At 34.7% G+C, this 21,027-nt stretch overlaps 1 protein-coding gene across 30 annotated transcripts in view; it reads left to right on the forward strand.

Annotated features, from left to right (window-relative positions):
• The window catches only part of Adgrl3 (adhesion G protein-coupled receptor L3), a 790,900-nt gene that overhangs the window by 541,847 nt on the left and 228,026 nt on the right, over positions 1 to 21,027 (forward strand). The window lies entirely within an intron of this gene.

Consider the following 21,027-nt stretch of genomic DNA (forward strand, 5'->3'; position numbering starts at 1 on the left):
CCCCCAAGTCAATGATGTGTTACATCATAACATTTCAGTTCTTCATATAAAGAAAACATCTCTGATGTTCCTATGAATAGTGATCTGATAAGCAAAGAAATTAGCAGAGGAAGCTTATCCAGCAGTTCAGACAGACAATAATGGGGCAACTAGGAATGTGTTTCTGACCATGAAGTAATTATTGGTAAACATGGAATTGTGTTTTAAAACTATTTTGAGTTTGGCACAGTGGTGCAGCCTTTTAGTCTCAGCTACTCAGGAGGCTGAAGCAGGAGGATTGCAAGTTCAAGGAGAAACTTTGCAAATGAGGCAAGATTGTGTCTCAAAAATAAAAAGGTCTGGGGATGTAGCTCAGTGATAGAGTACCCCTGAGTTCAGTTCCCAGTACCACAAAATAAAGCAACAACAACAACTCTATTTTGAAAATGAATGATGTGTGTGTATATCTATGCAGAGTAACACAACATTACCTTCTTTCTTTTCATGTTCTATAATCCATGAATCATTTGGGGTTTATTCTGTATGTCACCATCCCACCTTTTCTCATTTTCACTGTAATTTTTTATGGAAATGTATTATATGCTAGTGCTGCATTTATTTATCATAATGTGTTTCTTTTTGACATTGAGCATTTGAATTATGTCCAGTAATGTCTTACTAACCATAAGGAAAATGTAGTAGCAACTTACACAATACCCTTAAATAAAATGTATTCTCTACAGTTGCAAAGTAGCTGTTGTATATAAATTCAGTGGCACTTACCCACTAATGAGTTAATTTGAGAGATTCTGTTCTTTAAATCTAATGTGATCATACATGGTATTTGGTCACATAATTTATGCTTGTGATAACTTTATGTGCATTCTTCAATTTACAGATTTTATTACTGAATAGAGGTGTAAATTCCAATAGTTTACTAGTGCATTAATGCCACAATACATTACAAGGTAATTAACCAGAGCTGCCACTATAAATAGAAAAATAGTCACAGCCTTCACTATAAACTACTTAATAAAAATAAGGTCCTGAATCAGCATTCACCATTATAGTAATTTTTCTTGACATATGTCCCATTAATCAGGACTTTAAAAAAAATAGCTTCATCTGGAAGTAGTGTTATTTTTTAGCCATTCATTATTAAAACAAGTTTGTTACAATTTTGTACTTATTTTAATGGGAATGGTTATATATTTCACTATGAAAATAAATTCTACATGTCTTTGAGACACATTTCCCACTTTATACAAGTGGAAATGAAGGAAATACTATTTTGGCTATTTTGTGGCAAATTGGTAAATAATTGCATTGTAATTCTTAGCAGGGCTCATTAAGTGTTGGAGTTCTCCAAGTCATGTGTCCCTCCAATTTTTCTTTCTTGCAGCCTTTATTTTGCCTCCTAACTATTCATATGCAAAATATCCTTCTCTAGAATTCTGTCTATATTACAGGCAGAACCACTCAAGAAAAGTGATTGTGTGGGACTTGGTGTAGAAGCTGAATCAGAGTCCTGAGCAGAGGCATACATTTTTGGGGATACAGACATAACCCATCAGACTCCCTTAGGTTGAATGTACCGTTTTTGCTTTTTCATTTGCTTGTGTCATTGTTTTCCTATACAACTTGGGGATGGCCTTGGCTGTCAATCATGGAACCCAACCTAGGAGTTCTTCAAATAGCTAGCAAGTAAAGTTGGATAAATTCATGTGAATTACAAAAAAATATATTAACTTCTAAAATGTCCCCCATTTATATTACTAAATATGATATTTTGAATGTTTCGCTATATTGCATTTATTTTGTATAGTCTTTCTTTAGGTAGCATCTCAATAAGAAGTCTAATATTGAAATGTACTAGTTTGTACACTTGCTAATTTTGACAGTTACAATCTATACTCTGAGAAAAGAGCTCAAATATTGGCTCACATTTGAGAAAATTGCATCTATTTTTTTCCAGTTTTTTCTATAATAGACTGAGTAATATAAACATGGTTCAATTGGCACATAATCAATGAACTAGAATAATGCCAAGCATTAAGTTTCATGTGCGAATTGAATTACATTCAGCAAATCCACACACTGAAAATATTTTTTAAAGTTCGAAATAAGCAGATGGTCCTGCCTGGTGCATCTACATTAAAAATAGACTGTAGCCAAGATTTAGCATCACAAATTAGAGATGTTAACACACAGTATCATCTAGTGAAACGTAAAAACATTTCAAATTGATTAAAGTAAAATAGGAATGTGACATCTGGCATTGTTATTCCAGAGTTTCTAGGCCCATTCTCTAATATTCTACAATGGGTGCTTTTCTAACTAATCTGGTTAGTATACACTATCTGGCAGAACATAAATTTCCTAGCTTTACCTATGCTTATCCCAAGAAAATGAAAATGAAGCTATCATATAAAGAATGCTGTGGTCATGGTACTTCAACATGCTTATCCTACACTTGTGAATACCTAACAATTATTTTTTGATAGGAGGGTATCATGTAAAGTATGCTGTGCACATCTCTGAGATACAGAGAGTACAGCTTGCTATTTTAATGACAAACACAGCTTCATTTATTGTGTACCTTTTATCTAACCCTGTAAAAAACAAAATTTACTGCATATTGTCTCATGTAGTCCCAGAAGGCTCTTATTTATTTAAACTTAATGATCAATCATGATCATATTTCTAGCATCAATCATAGTATCATAATACTATATAAACACTGATTGAATTTGGGTTGAATTTAATTGAAATTACATTCTAAACATAATATTAAAATATACTCATCGTTCAATATTGTCAGGCCTAACTTTGAAGGTTTTGTAAACCTATAACATACTTTCCAAATGTAAGTTGTTTTAAAATTAACATTAAGAATTTGAAACAAGTTATAGCACTCTTGTTGGCCCCTTGTGGAATATAATTTATATGCTGAGAATAATTATCCCAGAATGTAAAATGATCTGGTAGTTTTTCACTTTAGGATCAGATGACTTGTCCTTGTCAACTCTAAATGAGCCCCAGTAAGAAGAGGAGAAGAACTGGTTCAAAACCTCTTTCCACATTGGTTGATGCAATGGTATTTCTAGAACTCAGAGGACATTAAATAAAGGCTTGATACTGTCATGTGAACATCTCTTTCAGGTTCCATATGCCTCATGTTACCTCCAGGAATAATGGTCCTTGACTTAAATATGATTTTTCCCTGATGGAGTTATTGCTTATGGAAAGGGGAAGTCACCAGGATTAAGATGTCACTAGGTATCTATGATCTGATGCAGATTTCTGAGCTTAGCCTTGCCCCACATGGTACCCTTTGACTCCCTGTGCCTTTTCTCCTAAGTTTACTCTCTAGCTCAGCTCTTCTAAGACTGCTAGTAAGATTCCAGGACCTCGTTTCTTACTTTGCTTTTAGTTTCATTCAGAAAAGGAAGAGTATTGTTGCTTAATCTTGTTCTGAGATAAAATATTTAGCATTTTCTAAATATCATGAGTTTTTACAGAGAAGTATTGCTAATCAATAGAAATAATAACATTTATTATATAAATTAACTTTTTTTTCTTTTATCATGGTACTGGGTTCAAATCCAGGGCTTCATGCATGCTTAGATGTGCATTTGCTGTACCTCTGAGCTACATTCCTAGCCTCTATATAGACTAGGTGTAAATAGTATGTTCATAATAAAACTAGTTCAGTTATCCTTTCACTTACACTTCCCAAAGACACCCAGTCATATTATTCTCTAGGCTTTTTACAGACACCACCTTCTTGAATGACCTGTTGTGAATACTGGTCAATTGTTCCCAGCTCTAGTCCAAGAATTTCACATGGATTATTGTTTCGTTGATTTCCCAAATCCCAAGAAGCAGGTCATGTTATGATTATTATCATTATTATTTGTGTGACTGAGAAAGTAGAGAGGTTCTTTAAATTCATAAGGGTAAGAAACATCGGACCAGGATTCAAACCTAGGCACCTGTAAGAATCTGTTATACAGTGTGTCATCTTTCCAAAGGAACTGCAACTTCACTTTCAGTATTATACACTGAAACAAGTAGTTCTTAATGAGATATATTACTAGCAGAGTTTGAGGAAGTCTCCAGTGTAGTTTTGTTTTGTTTTGTTTTGTTTTATTGTTTGTTTTCTGAGAAATATCTTTCATGATCTCCATTATTCCTTAAGATATTATACATGTATCTTAACACTCATGTATTATTTACTACCCACAACAACTAACTTTTGTGTGCCTATTGTCTTCACCTACACAACAGAGTATCTTTTTTCTACTGCTACCCTGTTAACCTTTTACTGTTTTCATAAAAAGTTGTAGTATTTCTCTCAAAATTGTATAAAATCATACTGCAAAAACAAGGTCAGTCATAGATTATGTAAATTGTATGAGATAATACTAAATATTATTATCTTTTATTTGTGATGAAATATCCTGTTTCAAAATATTTAAAGTTCTCTCCCCACAATGGCTAATGTTTATGTAATCACCCTAAATTAATTTCATACCTATGTAGTAAACACGAATTACCTTCCTGCCTGAAGCAGACAGCTGGCTGGGAGTTGTGTTGGCTGCTACCTGCAAAGCCTGAGAGAATGAAGAAGGCCTGCTTTGACTCCCCAGATGTAACTGCCACTCTCATTTCCACCTGATGAACACTCACAGCTGCAAAGTTCCAAATTATTTGGCATATTCGTGCAATTCGTGCATGTATGAGTACACACTCACACACACACACACACACCCCACCACCACCACCACCACTTGTGAAGAGAAGAATCTTCTTGACTATAACAATAACATCTTGACAATAGAGCTAGAAGATAGGGATGGAAAAAATTTGTTCATTAAATTTTTAAATATGAAGTTCTTTTCACTCTCAGAGTCAATTATCTGATATTAAGCTTCATCTTTTATACCTAGTGAGTATGGGAGAGAATATTACAGGTCCAACGTCCACCTACATATCACATTTAGGAGAATGAGGATCTTTTCTTCACAGTTGCTAAAGAGTGGATGCCCTTGTTTGGAAGACACTGACATTAGATAATATTTTTTTTTTTCACTTTCATGACCCAGGCAGCATTTCCTACACATTTAGAGGCATTTGGGTCTCTTTGCTAGTTCTGCCTCTGGGTCCAGCAGTTATTTCAAATTCTTGAGAGTCCAACAAAAAGCAGTATCCCTTGCTGTTAATTTTAGGGTTCCTTGGATGGAGTCAAATGGAAGTACACAGCATGAATACCCATGCTTACAATTAATCCTGATACTATAATTTGCTAACTGTGTGACCATGGACAAATCCCAAAGCCACAGTAGTTCATATTCTCTAAAAGCTCTCTTTCCCAAGCTTAAGTATTAATTATCAAATATAACAGTGCCTTGTGACTTGTAGAATGCTGTATAAACATTAGTTAATATAATTTAGCAGCAATACTCTTGTTCTTCTCTAAAATTTGTTATGGCTCATCAATAGAAAGATGAAGAACAGTACCCAACAGAGTTTTCAATGTTTTTATCTTCCTTAAATTCTAGCAGCTTAATTAGGATACAATTTCAATCTTATTTTTTAATTATTTTCCTTGTGAATGGTTGTAAACTAAAAGTCCCAACAATGTATCAGCTTATTATAGTCTAAAACAAAACTGTACATCAACTTTTCTCTGAGCTATCCTGAAAGATTCCAACTTATATTCATAATTCAACAAGCAATTTTTAAATACAGTTATGTATTATACACTAGTTAGAATCTTATATTAGTAGGTAAGGACTCCTATAAAAAGTCCCCTACGGGTTGGGGCTATGGCTTACTGGTAGAATGCTTTCCTCAAAGGTGTGAGGCCCTGGGTTTGACCCTCAGCAATCCATAAAATATGGTGGATATAACAGTGAGTTGTTACTGAATATTAGAAAATGTGACTATAAAAATATCCCAAATCTTTCTTGGTTATGGAGATAATTGTGTGATAGGACTTGGGGAAATACAGACAGAACTGAGGAACCATATTACTCTTTCTCCAGTCTATCTGAGCCATATACTTATTAAATAATCAAATGGAATCTTCCAACAAATTCTTTTCAAATGTGTGCAGTTTAATTAGATCAAATTAATTTTTGATGTGACTGCATTATAATAAATACCTACTATATGCAGTATATTCTTCTGAGCAGAGCCAGTAAAGTACAAGAGAAGAGAGATTTTTGCCCTTGTTGACTTTACCTTGTAGCAGGGAAGTGAACCATAAATAAGTTGTTGATTAAAAGATCAAGATTTCAGATAGATTATTATCATAGTTATAAAAGAGATATAAGGTGGGTGGATGTTATGAAAGAGCTATGCCATTAACTTAAACCAGATACCTTTGTGTCTTTCCACAGTCTCAGAATTTATTGGATGTCAATAAATTCACAGGTATTTTGTTTTCATCTTTTGGAACTCACTGTGTACTTGTGGGTCACTGAGTAGTCAAAACTGGCAATCATAGATTCTTTTATTTCAGTCTCAATTACTTATATCTGTAACACTTAAGTTACACATAACACTTTACCCAGTGATGTAGATAGGTTACAGAAAGTCTAAGAACGGGTTAAGGTAGCCAGAATTTTAGAAGGCTGCACTGAGAGCAAAGGCAGAAAGCAGATACAAATCCAAGAGTCATTTCAGGTAGTCAGATCAGAAGAGGAACCAGCAGAAGAACTTGTTCAGGGTGCAGTGCTTTTATAGCCATGAACTTATTTAGGCCTGGGTCTAAAAGGCAGGTAGTTTTGAAGTGGGCCAACTCAAGCAGGGAGATCCAGCTGATCTAAGGCTGGACAGAGACTGGGAGGTTTGTGGCCTGTTCACCCTGTTCACCCTCTCCCCTTTGATGGGTTCAGGAGAGAGGATTACATGTGGTCTGTTTGTCAAGCTCATAGACTGTTTTTGTTGTTGTTGTTGTTTTTTGGATATGGATTTGATATACCCATGTGTCCATGAGCTTCTGATTTAATTCAGTAAGTTCATAGGTGGTCATTGTTTATTAGCACAATTATTTTATTTATCATTTTATGTCTTAGAATTATGCTGTACAGCTGGGGATTATTATTTCTTTCAATAATGCTACGTCTCCAAAATCTGGTGGTTATCTATGTGCCTAGACAAGTCACTAAGTCTTTCTGCCTTAAGCCCTTGAACGCAAAATGGAATAGCTCAGGGTAAACTGTTTTTTATAAAATGGAATAGCTCAAGGCTAGGCACAGCCTAAAAGCTGTTGTTTCATTCATCACAGAGTAACTCAGAGTTGGGCACAGCCTATTTCCCAAAGCTGTCAAGTCACTCTGGAGAGGTGACTACTGAACCGAAATAAGAAAGTGAATTGGCCATAATTAAACTTGAAGGATAGCATGTACAAGGGTCCTGAAGTACAAATCCATGCTGTGTTAATTCATTTGTTCACAAAGCAAATAGTAGTTAGGGCCTCATATTTTCCTGGATTGAGCAGTTTACAAGTCTATCAAGGCTTTATTGTCATGGAGCATATACTCTAGACAGAGCAGGAAAAGTATAAATTTAAAAAAAGGCACCAAATAAATGGATAAAATAATGTCTAGAACATAGCAAAAAGAGAGATCTGAACCGTTTGCTGATCCTGAAGAGCCTTCCAGGACATGAAAGGAGTTGGGGTTTTATTTTAAGAGCTGTGAGTATCCCTGAAGGGTTTTTACACAGAGTACTACATAATCTGATTTCGATTTTTAAAAGATGACTCCAGCTACAGGGTGGAAAATGGCCTAGAGGGAAGCAAATCCAATCATATTGGTGTGGCCTTTCCTTAAAATTTCATTTACAGAATTCCCTCCTGCCACTTCAGTTCTCTGAAGATTCTCTTTCCTTCTTTCTCCTCCATTTTCCACATTAGTTACTGGCCTCTGGGTAATGTGTGACTTCTTTTCTCTGGTCCAGTTGTAGCAGAAGAGTTTGGAAACTGGCAAATTCAAATTGTAGGACTAAGTGCTGAGCCCTTTAGAAGCAGTGCCTGGGGAAACACATGGCTGGATTCCAGTAAATGTCCTAGGGTTACAGTTTCTGCAGAGAATAACAGCATTGTTTAACCAATGAAAACACTGCATTTGCTGACCCCACAAGGGTCAGGTTCTCATGCGAGGCAAAAATATGGAATATTGATCCTGTAAAAGCAAGAATGATGATAGATTCAAGGATGGTGGATTTTGAGGCTCTGCAAACTTTTTTTTTGTGTGTGTGTGTGTGTGTGTGTGTGTGTGTGCAGGTTAGCCTGCATTGCCTCGAAAACTAGGTGAGGAGACAGTTTGAACAATTGATGGAATGTGAACCAGAAAGAAACAGGAAAGAATTATAACCCCAGTTATTCTAGGTCCCTGTGTACTAAGCATAACAATTCTAATATCCTGTACATATTAGGAAATCACAAAGAATCTCACACACAGAAGGTCTTGATGCAACTATTTTGCATAGAAAATGTTGACTCCAATGCTAAGTGGGGGCAGATTGGGAGCTCAGAGAATTAGTAGGTTGTTTCATGAAAGGCTATTGAGAGTACAAACTGAATCACAGAAGCAATGAAACAGAGAAGACTTGGTAGATTCATAGACACTGTAACTTAGGCATAACAGGACTGGCAATTGTTTAGATATGTTGACAGATAAATATAATTCCTTGACTTCTGACTTTAGATAATTTGGGTGGATATTGGCGCTGTTCTGGAAGACTGGCAATTCGTGTGCAGATGATTCCCTCAGTATGAATTCTTTGAAAGTACATGTAACATGACATATGACTGGAAATTGTTTCCTTTCAGTCTGTTGGAGATGTAAAAAATAATTTCAGGAGTGTCTGAGACCTTTAGCCTTTTCTAAGTAATTGAATTGGCCCTTCGGTCATCAGATGGTTAGTTATCCCAAGATGTAATTTATTTAGAAATGTATGACTACTGGATTTATGTGATACTGGATCTGATGAAGATCTTCCCTACAACCTGAAAGCCATGCCTGCCAGGCTTTATTTAGGTTTTAATGAATGAATAAATGAAACCAAAGCGATAGAGTAAGAACCACCTCTGGTCACCAAATGGTCCATGTCTTTTCTCTGTTTCAGTATTGTGAACAATTGTACTTCTTTATTTCAAATCTGTTTGTTCATTTGAGAGAAGCACCTCCGGGCATACTTGTTTGTTTGTTTGTTAGATAAAACCATTCTTGAAGAGAGAACACAGAGCACACAGACTGCACTACAAGCATATAAAAGCTCGGATACCAGATGGAAAATGTCTTAGCCTTGTACTTCTGATTTCCTAAACTTAAAAAAAAAAAAAATTGAGCAAACATTCAAGTTTTGCTTCTGTTGTATTCCTCTATTATATAACAACCTGATGTTGGTATCTTAGAGAAAATTAGTTTTTAAAATCGAATCCTCAGAGTTTTTAAATTACCCCACCCCAACAGAATCTGTGGTATTATTTTTCTTTATAAAATCTACCCAGTTAAAATATTTTCCAATGAGTTTAAATGCATATGAACTACTGCTCTAGAGGATTTCTTAATTGAGTACCTCATTTTGCACTTTATTGAAATGTGTACTTTGAAAACATTGGTGAAATTTGCCATTTCCCACCTGGCATCCGCAGCAGCTGCAGCCTGGGCCATTTACGATGGCCTACACTCAGGCAGCACTAATCTAAAGCAAATGCCATATTAAAAGCTACCTCGCTGCCCCTTCTTCTGGTAAACGTATGTAAGGTAAAAGTAAGGGCATAATATTTTATTTACACTCAGCTATTTTTCTTTTTCCCTTCTTCCCTTTCCATTCCTATCACTCTGAAAACCATTACTAGTGGTCATGCTCTTAACTGAAATATTTATAGGAAAAAGATTTGTTTTCAATGAGCAGATGGGCCAGTCCTAAGACAAGCTGCTATATTAATAAACATGTGTGGTGCTTTATCAGCACAGGAGCCTATTTTGACATTTCTTCTGGATGATTTGTACAGCCTATCACTATCACACCTGGTGCAGGGACAATAAATGGGCACTTAATAGTCAAGCAGTGTGTGAACACCTTCCATTATAACTTCATTATGTCAGATGTAATCATCTATTACTGAATGTCAGGCACTTAATTTATGATCAGTTGCCCTATGGAATTAGTGGCCATACAAATGAATAGTCCATTCATGTCAGTTTCACTGTAAATTTCCTTTTTCTAATACCAGCCCCCTTTTAAACACATGGAATTTATTTGATATCCTTTGGGATATTAAAATATAAGATGTTTTGTTTTATATTTGTAAAATTTGAGAAAAGGGCAAAATGTGAATTACCTATGACATGAAAGTCCACACTCAATTATGCTGATACACATGTCTATATACATAAAAAGTACAAATCTCTATTTTTCATTGTTAAAGAACTGCAGCTTGGGTTTGATAAAGTTGCAATGTTTTTGGGAAAACTAAAACAAACCAAAATGTCTCCCTAGGGATACCATACACTTAAAACTTAGGGGTACATTTCATGTTGTGGTTTTTTTTTATTTTATTTTTTTGAATTTTTTAATATTTATTTCTTTGTTTTCGGTGGACACAACATCTTTGTTTGTATGTGGTGCTGAGGATCGAACCCGGGCCACACGCATGCCAGGCGAGCACGCTGCTACTGCTTGAGCCACATCCCCAGCCCACATCATGTTGTGTTTTTAACACCTCTTTAAAAAAAGGACTTCTTAATTGGACAACACAAACAAGTTAGTTAACAATGGCATTATCAAATGATATGTACAAAAAAGATACTGAGGAGCTGGGGCTGTAGCTCAGTGTTAGAGCGCCTGCCTTGCACATGCGAGGCATTGGGTTCGGTCCTCAGCACCACATCAAAATAAATAAATAAAGATATTGTGTCCATCTACAACTAAAAAAATAAAAAGAAAAAGAAGATATTGAAAGGAGAAGTGTGGGTTTGTGAGAGAGGAACTGAGGGGAATCAGAAGAGAGCCAGAGGATGAGTACTTTGTAGGCTTTAAGAACTAGCACTCCTTGCTGGCATCTGCAAAAACTTCTGTCTCTTTTCTTTAAACTTAAGAACACACATTCAGAACCTCTCCATGTGTATTTTTAAGATCACATTTACAGTGATCTCTTCAGCCCTTATGAAGACTCCTGTCCATAAAAAAGAACTTTTAAAAAATGTCTAAACTGCTCTCCAGTGAGACCTTAGTACTGGGATAATAAAACCAACGACATGGGAGAAAAAAAAATCTCAAAGGCTACCTAGCAATCAATAAAATTATTGGACAAAGCAGATGAGGAAGAAACTCATTACAAAACAGGGAAATAGTAACAAGCTGATGATACAGATCAATGGTATGAGAGTGAATTTACATTAGATACCAGGACCACACTAAAGTTTTCTAATGCTATTCAAAAGGCAAGAGCTACCAAAAAGGGAATTCTGTCTCATAATATTTATGACCTGGCTATCTTTTACCCAGTTCTAGCTTTAATTGTAATAAATGGTGGCACTTGCACCAGAAGCAAGGTGGCAAAAGATCATGAAGTTTTTTTGTAGGAGCTTTAGAAAAGAACTCATTCCTTTTGTAGAATATATCTTTATTTAGCTAAATAATGACACCAAGCTGATATAAGGAAAAGATGCTAAGTAGGAGATAAGTAAAACTCTAATACTATAAAAGAAAGTAATTACATTGTCTGGCTATTCTGATACAATTGTAATTGGCATGGACATAGCTGTCTCTCAATCCATCTCTCTATAGACACTAATAGTCAAGAGATACACTTGTCTCCACAATACCCTAGTGACATGAATGCTCATTAAGGAATCCAGGGTATAGAAGATCTTTTCATAACCAATTCAAATAATAATGTTAAGGTTTAGAAACTCATGCTGAGATGAGTTAGGGTGACTCTGGCTTAGGCTCCTCAGGAGTGCAAGGTTCCCAAAATAACTGATGAAGACAACTGTCACAGATCAGAATCCTTGCAAATATTACCAGAGGAAGGAGAACCCGGTAGCAGGGCTCTCAGCTAGCTGGCAAAATATTTCTAAATCTTATAGAGTAAGCATCATATAGGCGGACTCTGAGCCAGTTCTAGCACTGGACAGCTGAGTACCTACTCTGTATCACCAGAGTTGTACTTGGCAGGGACCTCTGATAATTGATTCTATTTCCTTCATTGTTTTGAATGTATTTTTTCTCACAGCTTCATTGGATCTTCCACATCAAAACTTGTACTTGATCAACTGGAACCTTGTTGGAAAACCTGTTATATAATCACCTGACTGGTCCAAAATGGTTTTTCTCGGCTTTTTGACCATCAGGTTCACATAGAATCATTTATAACCCCTAAAGTGTCTATAAGCAAAGAACTAAAGGGGTTTTGTGTGCAAAATAAAACCAACCATCTGGAAATTAAAAGGAAAAAAATGTTTTTATTTCTTTATACTCAAATGTATTTTATTTTTTCTGGTCATATCAAAAGCAAATTACAAATAATGGCATATGACGTACTTTTTAAGTGGTAGGAAAAATACGGACTACAATAAAATTTTATATAAAAATAAATAGCCCAATTCTTATAAGGGCATTCAGTTCATTTTGCATTAAAAATAAATGTGAAAAAGTGAGAGCCTTTGCCTTTTTGTTTCCAGCTACATTTATAGTCTTTAAAAGTCATATTAGAAAGTAGCCTCTAGTAATCGTACATGGAAATTGAATTTACCACTTCTTGAGGGACAAATCAAATTACAGAATATATATTGAAAAGTATTTTTAATTTTAAAATAAAAGAATATATTAATAAAAGAAAAATCTAAAAATGTATTCTTAAAAAATAACATGCTAGAAAAAGCATAATAGTAATTTGTAATAGAAATATGAAAGAAAGCTATGGTCTAATTATAATTTATTCAAAACTGTACTTTCACAATAAAAATACTACAAATAATGGTATTTACAAATCTTACCATGAATAGTAATTGTTCAATAAATGTTTATTGAATTTAGAAGAAAACTGAAATTCATCATCTGTTTTAGGCTATACAGCAACCAAATGTAAATTCTTTTCAGTTCTCCTAAGAAATAGAATAATTCCAAAATGAAAGCAGCTCTATTTTCATTGTAGGATATAACTATAATCATTATCTAATCAGATCCTGTAAGCTAGTTAGAATTTGAGAATAATAATTAGGATTATTTGTAGAAATTTGAGAAACATTTAAAGAAAAATCATATAACTTTTGAGCATTCACCCGTTTACTAATTTTAGTCTTATGTTTCAGATTAATTAATTGAATTAATCTCTTAATTTTCTCACTTAGGAAAACTATTCATTACATTGAGATTCCAAAATTCTATGATCTCAGAGAAAAACATCATATAACTAGGTTCATTTAAAACTGTATAAACCTATCATTTTTACTGTCGAATATTTGCAATGAAAATCATCAAAATCTTGGAATCATAAAATTTTAAAAATCAAGTGGAAATTTAAACATAGTGTTTTCTTCATAGAATCCACTGGAGTTTGCTTTTGTTTTTTTTCTTTTTTTCCCCCTGTGATTCAAGAGTACCATATTAAATGATTGGTATTAGATTTTATAGTCTCATTTAATTTTACCATTAAAATTTGAATGCATTATGTTTAGGACATTATTATGCATTTCTAAATTCTATGAATCTGAAGTACCCACAATTTTAAATCAAGAGACAGACATGTAAAACCCAAATGTCTTCCTTAATGCTAATATTTTTTCTTAAATAACAATGGCATTCATGAATACTTCTTATACTGCTTATTAACATTTTATTCTTAAATGGCTGTATTTACCATGAAACAAATTTACTTACGTGGAACTTTTTATATGTTCTTGATTAGGAAAAATTGGTAAGTGATTTCTGTTTATTTTGTTATGTAAAATCTTTGCCTTTGTAAACATATAATTTAAAATATGACTTTTACAGCTTTTACATAACTGTAAGAGTAATTCTGGATAATAGAAGATAAATTGAAATCCAAGACTTAAAAAAAAATTGTTGTTTGACTCTCTATTAGAAATAGAATGGGAATGGTCACCACTGTCTTGCAATTCGAAGCCTGATACACTATTTGGCATTTGTTATGGGCTATTTCTCATTCTTATGAAAACTGCAAAGTAGGTATTTTCATTCTCAATACAGAAATAAGATGCTGAGGTTTGGAGAGATGAAATAGTTATCAGCTGTTAAGTAATAGAGCCAGGACTAGAGAAAATATTCTAAATAGTAACCGTATTTTTTATACTTAGTAAAAGACATGAGAGAAGTATCAAAATACTAGTGTTGTGTAACATTGAGGGTCTCCTACCATTTCCACATGATTTCCCTTCTCTCTCCCTTTCTCTCCCCCCACTCGTCTCTGTTTAATGTTAATCTTTTCCTCATGCTTAGAGAATTAAACAACAGCAGATGAGGTAGAGAGGGAAGATGGGAGGGGAGGGGAGGGGGGATAGTAGGGGATAGGAAAGGTAGCAGAATACAACAGTCACTAATATGCCATTATGGAAAAATGTGAATGTGTAACCGATGTGATTCTGCAATTTGTATTTGGGGTAAAAATGGGAGTTCATAACCCACTTGAGTCAAATGTATGAAAGATGATATGTCATGAGCTTTGTAATGTTTTGAACAACCAATAAAAAAAAAATACTAGTGTTGTGCGTTAGGGGTGCTTTTTCCAACACTTATGTGTAACTACTGGAGGCCTGCAAATGACACTGACAAAAGACAGATTAACAGGAGAAAAAGCCTATTTACAATCATAATGCATTCCGGGCATGCTCAGGGAAAAGTACCTTGAGGGGCTAGTTAGAATTCAGTGCCTAACTTGGTAGGGGAAAGGGAGAGTAGAGAAAGCTTCTGTGGTTTCTTTAGGAAAGACAAATAGGTTTTTAAGAGAACAAGTGGGAGATAAGAAAGTTTGTGATGTTTGTCTATACAGGTATGATTGGTGTTTATGATTTCTTCAGGACCATAAAACTGTTCAGAGAGAAAATTTGTGGTAGGTTTATTCTTTCTCCTTTCCTTGGAAGTGGTCCCACCTGAAAGGGGGGAGATTTATGGCAGCCTCATTTCCCAGAAGTTGCTGGTTTAAGGGAAGCTTCGAGAAGGCTTCTCTCTGCATCTCCTGGATCTCAAAATATTCAGCTTCAAAGAGTCTTAACACCTACTCTGGGGTTCTGACTCCCCCACCAAACCGAAATCCTGTAGGAAACAACTCAAGGATAACAATCATGATATTCTTCTAAGAAGGAAAGATCTCACACTGTGGTCAGTAAAGAGGCCTTCTTCTGGAGGAGGGTGTGGGGGTGCCATTGTGTTTTCATTCTAAAATCAAATGCAGTGAGAGGTCTATTGACAGCAAGGTGGAGTGGAGAGTTCTACTGTGATGATGTATTTTATGCCACCCAGGAGTAAGTTTTAGTACTGTCTCCTACATTGTTGTTGACAAAAATTGTTTCTCATCAAATTCTTATTACCAAGAATCACATTACCCAATTCCAACTGGTGACTGAGTGAAAAGCACATCACAATGATGCTTAGTAATAATAATTACACTTTCTGGATCTATTACAGGGGGCAAGAAAAAGAAATGTTCATGTTCCACTCTGACCATTTCATTATATATAAAGATAGTTTAAAATAAAGAAATCTCACAATTTCTGAAAACACAGAGCTATTTTAAGACTGTGTTTATTGTGGTTTAACATTAATTATCACGCTCAATGTGAAACTAGCTTTATAAAAAGGAAACAGAAATAAACAGGAAATGTTTATAAAATTTCTCATGATAGTTACTTAGTGGTCTTATTTACTATTTTCTTTAGTGTACCATTATCAAACAATCAAAATCAAGCTCATTCTTATATTTGTTAGAGCTTCAAATTTTGTTTATATGAAGTAAATTAAAACTGTATATGAACATGTGTAGTGAAATTATTTTTGTTTAATAAAGACATAGATATCTAATACATAAACACAATGTCTAACATTTTCCAATAGAAAAATTTAGTCACCAACTCTGTTTTATCAATGAATTATGTTTTATCTCACATACATACATACACACACACACACACACACACAGACAAAACTAAAACTTCTTTTGTTTGAAAATAAAAATGTCTGTTCCCTTTGTCTTTAAGAAAAGATCCAAAGCTATAATCCCAGCTACTTTGGAGGCTGGGGCAGGAAAATTGTAGATTTCATGCCAGCCTAGGCAACTTAGAGAGGCCTTGTCTTAAAAAATATATATTACTGGGGCTGGGGATACAGCTGAAGGATACAGTGCCCCTGGGTTCAATCCTAAATACCCTTCCACAAGAAGGAGAAGGAGGAGGAGGAAGAAACTTAATCCAAGTATAATGCTTGAAGAGGGAGTTTTGGGGAGAATAATTAGCATAGATAAGGTGATTGGAAGGAGCAGAGACTCCAGGATTGAATTTCATGGCTTTATAAGAAGAAGTAGAGACACCAGAAGTGACAGACAGACAGACAGACAGACAAACATGTATGCAGACAGACATGTTCCCAGTCTCTTGCCATAAGGACTTTGTCAGCAGGAAGACCAACCCCAAAGGTAGAAGCAGTTTTAGAACCTCCAGAATCCTGGGCCAAAATAAACTCCTTTCCATTATAAAGTTGACTGTGTCAGGTATTTTATTAGACTTATGGAAAAACTGATTAAAACACTCTCTTTTCTCTTCCAAGTCTAACAAATTTCCTCTAATCTTAAGAGGAATAATAACTAAATTCCAGATGTGCTTTATCACTATAAACTAAAAATTTACACTGGATAGGTTTTTAAAAGAACGCACTCCAGATTCCCACAAAGGGCAATCCAAGTCCCCCCAATCCTTCTTTCTTCATCTCTTGCTTTTCTTTTTGTCCTGTCCTTTTCTTCTCTTCCATTTTGCTTCTATATAAGTAACCATAAGAACAATGAGAATCCTAGTTCAATCTTAAACACTGGAAAACTCAAAAGTATGACTATCCTTAGGAATAACTAAAAATTATGGGTCTCTACCACGTCATTCCAATAACCTTGAGGTTCAGTTGTGTTTTCCCATATATATTATGTAGTTTTTAAAATCTTTAAATATATCCTTACACAAATATTCACAGGTGATATTCAGTCATGATCACAGTAACCTCTATCCTGAGGGAAGTTCTTTCTTTAATTTTCTATTCTCTACACTTTTCATCTTCTACTCATTTTAATTGACCCAAAATACAATAGAAGCACTATATTACTGATAAAACTTCTGAGAATGAAATATGAGCAAAAGGGATTAAAAAGAGAAAAAGATGCTGAGCATCCTAGCACACACCTATAATCCCAGTGACTTGGGAGGTTGAGGCAGGAGAGTGAAGCCCTAATCAAGTTAGTGAGACCTTGTCCCTACATAAAACATAAAAGGGGCTGAGGATGTGGCTCAGTGGTTAAGTACCCCTGATTTCAATCCTTGGTACCAAAAAGAAAAACAAAAAGATATATTTCAAAGAAAATATCACACTTAAGGACAAACTAACAAAATGAAGAAATGAAATAATTTTTGAGATAATTTAAGCATGGAGATAATTTCAAATTTGTAGGGTAGAAGAATGGAAAATGGTATTTTCCTTTTTTCTTCCTCCTTTTTTCTTTTTTTTCCGTTTCTTTGTGTGTAATGTGTGTGTGTGTATGTGTGTGTGCATGAAGTGCCTCATGCATACTAAGCAAGTATCCCACCACTGAGCTGTATTACCACCCCTCATTAAAAATATATTAATATTAGATAAAGTAATATAAAACCTATATGAACACTGAAATCCTTTGTACATATGTACTGTTTTCTTGAAGGCTTTGAGTTTCTTGCTGCCTGGCTTTTACTCCTATATTGGCACACATTGTTATTGTAATGCATACCTGTCTTGGGGGTAGGATGAGGGCATGGGAAGAGGCCAACATTGATGGAGATAGATGACTAAAATTGGCTTTAGTCATCCTTAGTGGGAGCCAGAAGTGTTGACACTGAGGGTATTTTGCAATCATTTGTTTAATTAGCTGAAACGCCTCAGGGAAAATTTTATGAAATGGCAAACTCTCACAGCCTAGCTTCAATTGTTTTTCTATGTGTGACAGAATTTCATAATACAGAGACATTAACAAGTCCAGTGAATAAATTCCCATATAGTCAAAACTTTGTAATACCAAAAGCAATAAATTACAGAAAAATGTGAAAATAAATTATATATCTTAAACTACTATTAATGAGAAAACTGAGATAAATATTTGCATTTGTGTAAGAAAATCATATTTGGGGCAGGAAGATTTTTTTTTTCCATAACACACTCTCTATACACTCCCCTTTCTTTTTACCAGTGGAATTTTTCTACATAGGTAAATGTATAATCAAGATTACACTCGCTCTTGTCTAATACATTTTTTAATCTAAAAGATATTTAATTGCTTTTAGGGCAATTAAAGAGAATTCTCTAAGAGCTTTAAGTTCTTCATCATTCTGCTTTGGTGCTTTTAGAATTTAGATTTAGGGAGCTGGCTGATTAAAGACAGCTATGGACCTTGAGTCATCCTCTCCTGGGAGGAAAACATCTGGCAAAAGAGCCATCCTTTTAGGTGATTTTACTTTTTAAAACAAATCAATGATTTTATTTATAAAATCAGAATCATATTAATGTATTGATTCCAGATGAATAAAGTCCACCAGGTTTGTGAGAATCCTAAGTCTAGAAGATGAATTACTTGAAAGCAGTTTTTTTTTTTTTAATGAAACTGCATCATTTGCTGTTTTCAGTTGTTGATGACTTTAGTATAATGATATTGAAAAATTAGCTAAATTGAGGCTTCTAGTCATAAATGCATATAGTATACACCAAAGATGATAGTTTATATATTGGAAATTGAAAGCAGGTGTTCCAGCCCTGGTTCTTTAAGGGCTGTTATAAATGGCTTTCAATACCAGGCTATGAGGAAACAAACACAGTTCAGAGAAGAAAAAGAGCTACTTAAAGCTATTGCAATTATTTCCTCATCTTCATACTAGTGTAGAGAAACTCAAATGGAAAAGGGGAATAAAGAGCACCACGGGATTAAATCTTTCAAATATGGGTCTAGGTCAGAAAGGCATGATAAGACAGAGACACACAGACACAGACTCATTTTTAATGCTGTACAACTTGCTTAATTTCCTTTACTGTCAGAAATTGAGTGAGGTTGATATTATTTCTAAGTTTAGATACAAACTTAGATACATGTGTAGGAGAGAATGTTAGATGTCCTTTCTTCAGCCATATTTGCATCTCGTATGTTGAACTGGACATTTAGCTACTGAGAATAAAGACATTTCCACATTTTTATTACAACTAGGTGTGTCTTGGCCAATAGTATTACAGGTAAAGTTTTCACTACAACTTCTAGAAAGTGTTCAGGAGGCAAAGTACCATCACTTTTCTCTTTTTTTTATCCTCCCTACTGGCTGGTACCATTGGCTATAAGAACCACCGTAGATCCCAAAGCAGATTCTGTGAAGGCAAAATAATATGATTAAAAAAAAATGTCTGCTTCCCTACCAGCTCTGGAAATCTGTTTTTCAATGAGAGAGAAATAAAATATTGCATTGAATAGCCATTTTTATTTTGGATTTTCTGCCACTAGCAGCCAAACCTAACATTATTATAATCTACATAAGAGCCAAGAAAAATTGCTCTGGTAGACTAGGCCTTTATCACATTTACAAAGGCCTCTACCACTCAAAAATGCATAAACATTTTAGAAATTATATTTTTATGTGTTTTATGTTTTATCTTATATCTCCTTTGCTTTTTTTTCTTGATAGTTTATTCAGACCACAGCACTTACTAATAATAAAATAACAGTAGCAGTTGGGAAAAAAAAAACTTCAGAAAAATTTTACTTATACAAAGTGTATTTATTTACTTTATTTTCATATGAGAAGTGTGAAAAGACAGTCTAAAAGTGAATGATAGCAAAGGGGTCATTTTTTTCAAAGTTTGGACACCACTGATCCTCTTTAATAAGGGGTCAGTCCATCCCAGTAGTCCTTGCCTTCAGACCTTCATCTCTTGCCTGTGTTGTCCAGTAGGCCCAAATTATTATTATTATTGTTATTTTGCCTTGCTCTGCTTTTCTTTTTTCTCTTATGAGCTGTCTCACTCCCTTTTTGTATCATGTATTTATGTTTCTTTAACACTTAACCACACACTCTGCAATTACTCTTTTACAAATTAGTCAGGTTTGTAATGCCTGAAGCAATTAACTTTATAAACAGAAAGGGTTTATTTTGAAGACTCAAAGTCCAAGATTGGATGGTGGGGTGGGGTTGGCATTTGTTTCACCTCTTCTAAGGGCAGTGAAATCTCTTTTATGGAAAAGTATTCAGATCTCCTATCAAATTTTTCTTTTCTTCTTAATTAATAACTGTCATTCTCCATTTTATTCTATTTAATAGTTCAGAATTTAATTAGTGTTATTATTAACACTTAGTAATAAAAATAAATGTCTTTAGTGGGAGGCATGTAATTTAGGGAAAATCAGAAGAGAGTAGAAGTAGAGTAACACATTGAAACTGAGACTTCACTTAATAAACCAGCTATTTTTTTTTTTCAGTTTATTCTTTCAGATTTTCTTTTTTTTTTAATTTTTTATTGTGGGTTGTTCAAAACATTACAAATTTCTTGACATATCATATTCCACACCTTGATTCAAGTGGGTTATGAACTCCCACCTTCACCCCATACACAGATTGCAGAATCACATCAGTTACACATCCATTGATTTACATATTGCCATACTAGTGTCTGTTGTGCTCCACTGCCTTTCCCATCCTCCACCCTCCCCCCTCCCCACCTCTCCCCTCCCCTCCCCTCCTCTCTCTCTACCCCCTCCACTGTATAACCCTGAGGGTCTCCTTCCATTTCCATGCAATTTCCCTT

The sequence above is a fragment of the Marmota marmota genome, unplaced genomic scaffold (assembly GCF_001458135.2).
Source record: "Marmota marmota marmota unplaced genomic scaffold, marMar, whole genome shotgun sequence".
Taxonomy (NCBI): Eukaryota; Metazoa; Chordata; class Mammalia; order Rodentia; family Sciuridae; genus Marmota; species Marmota marmota.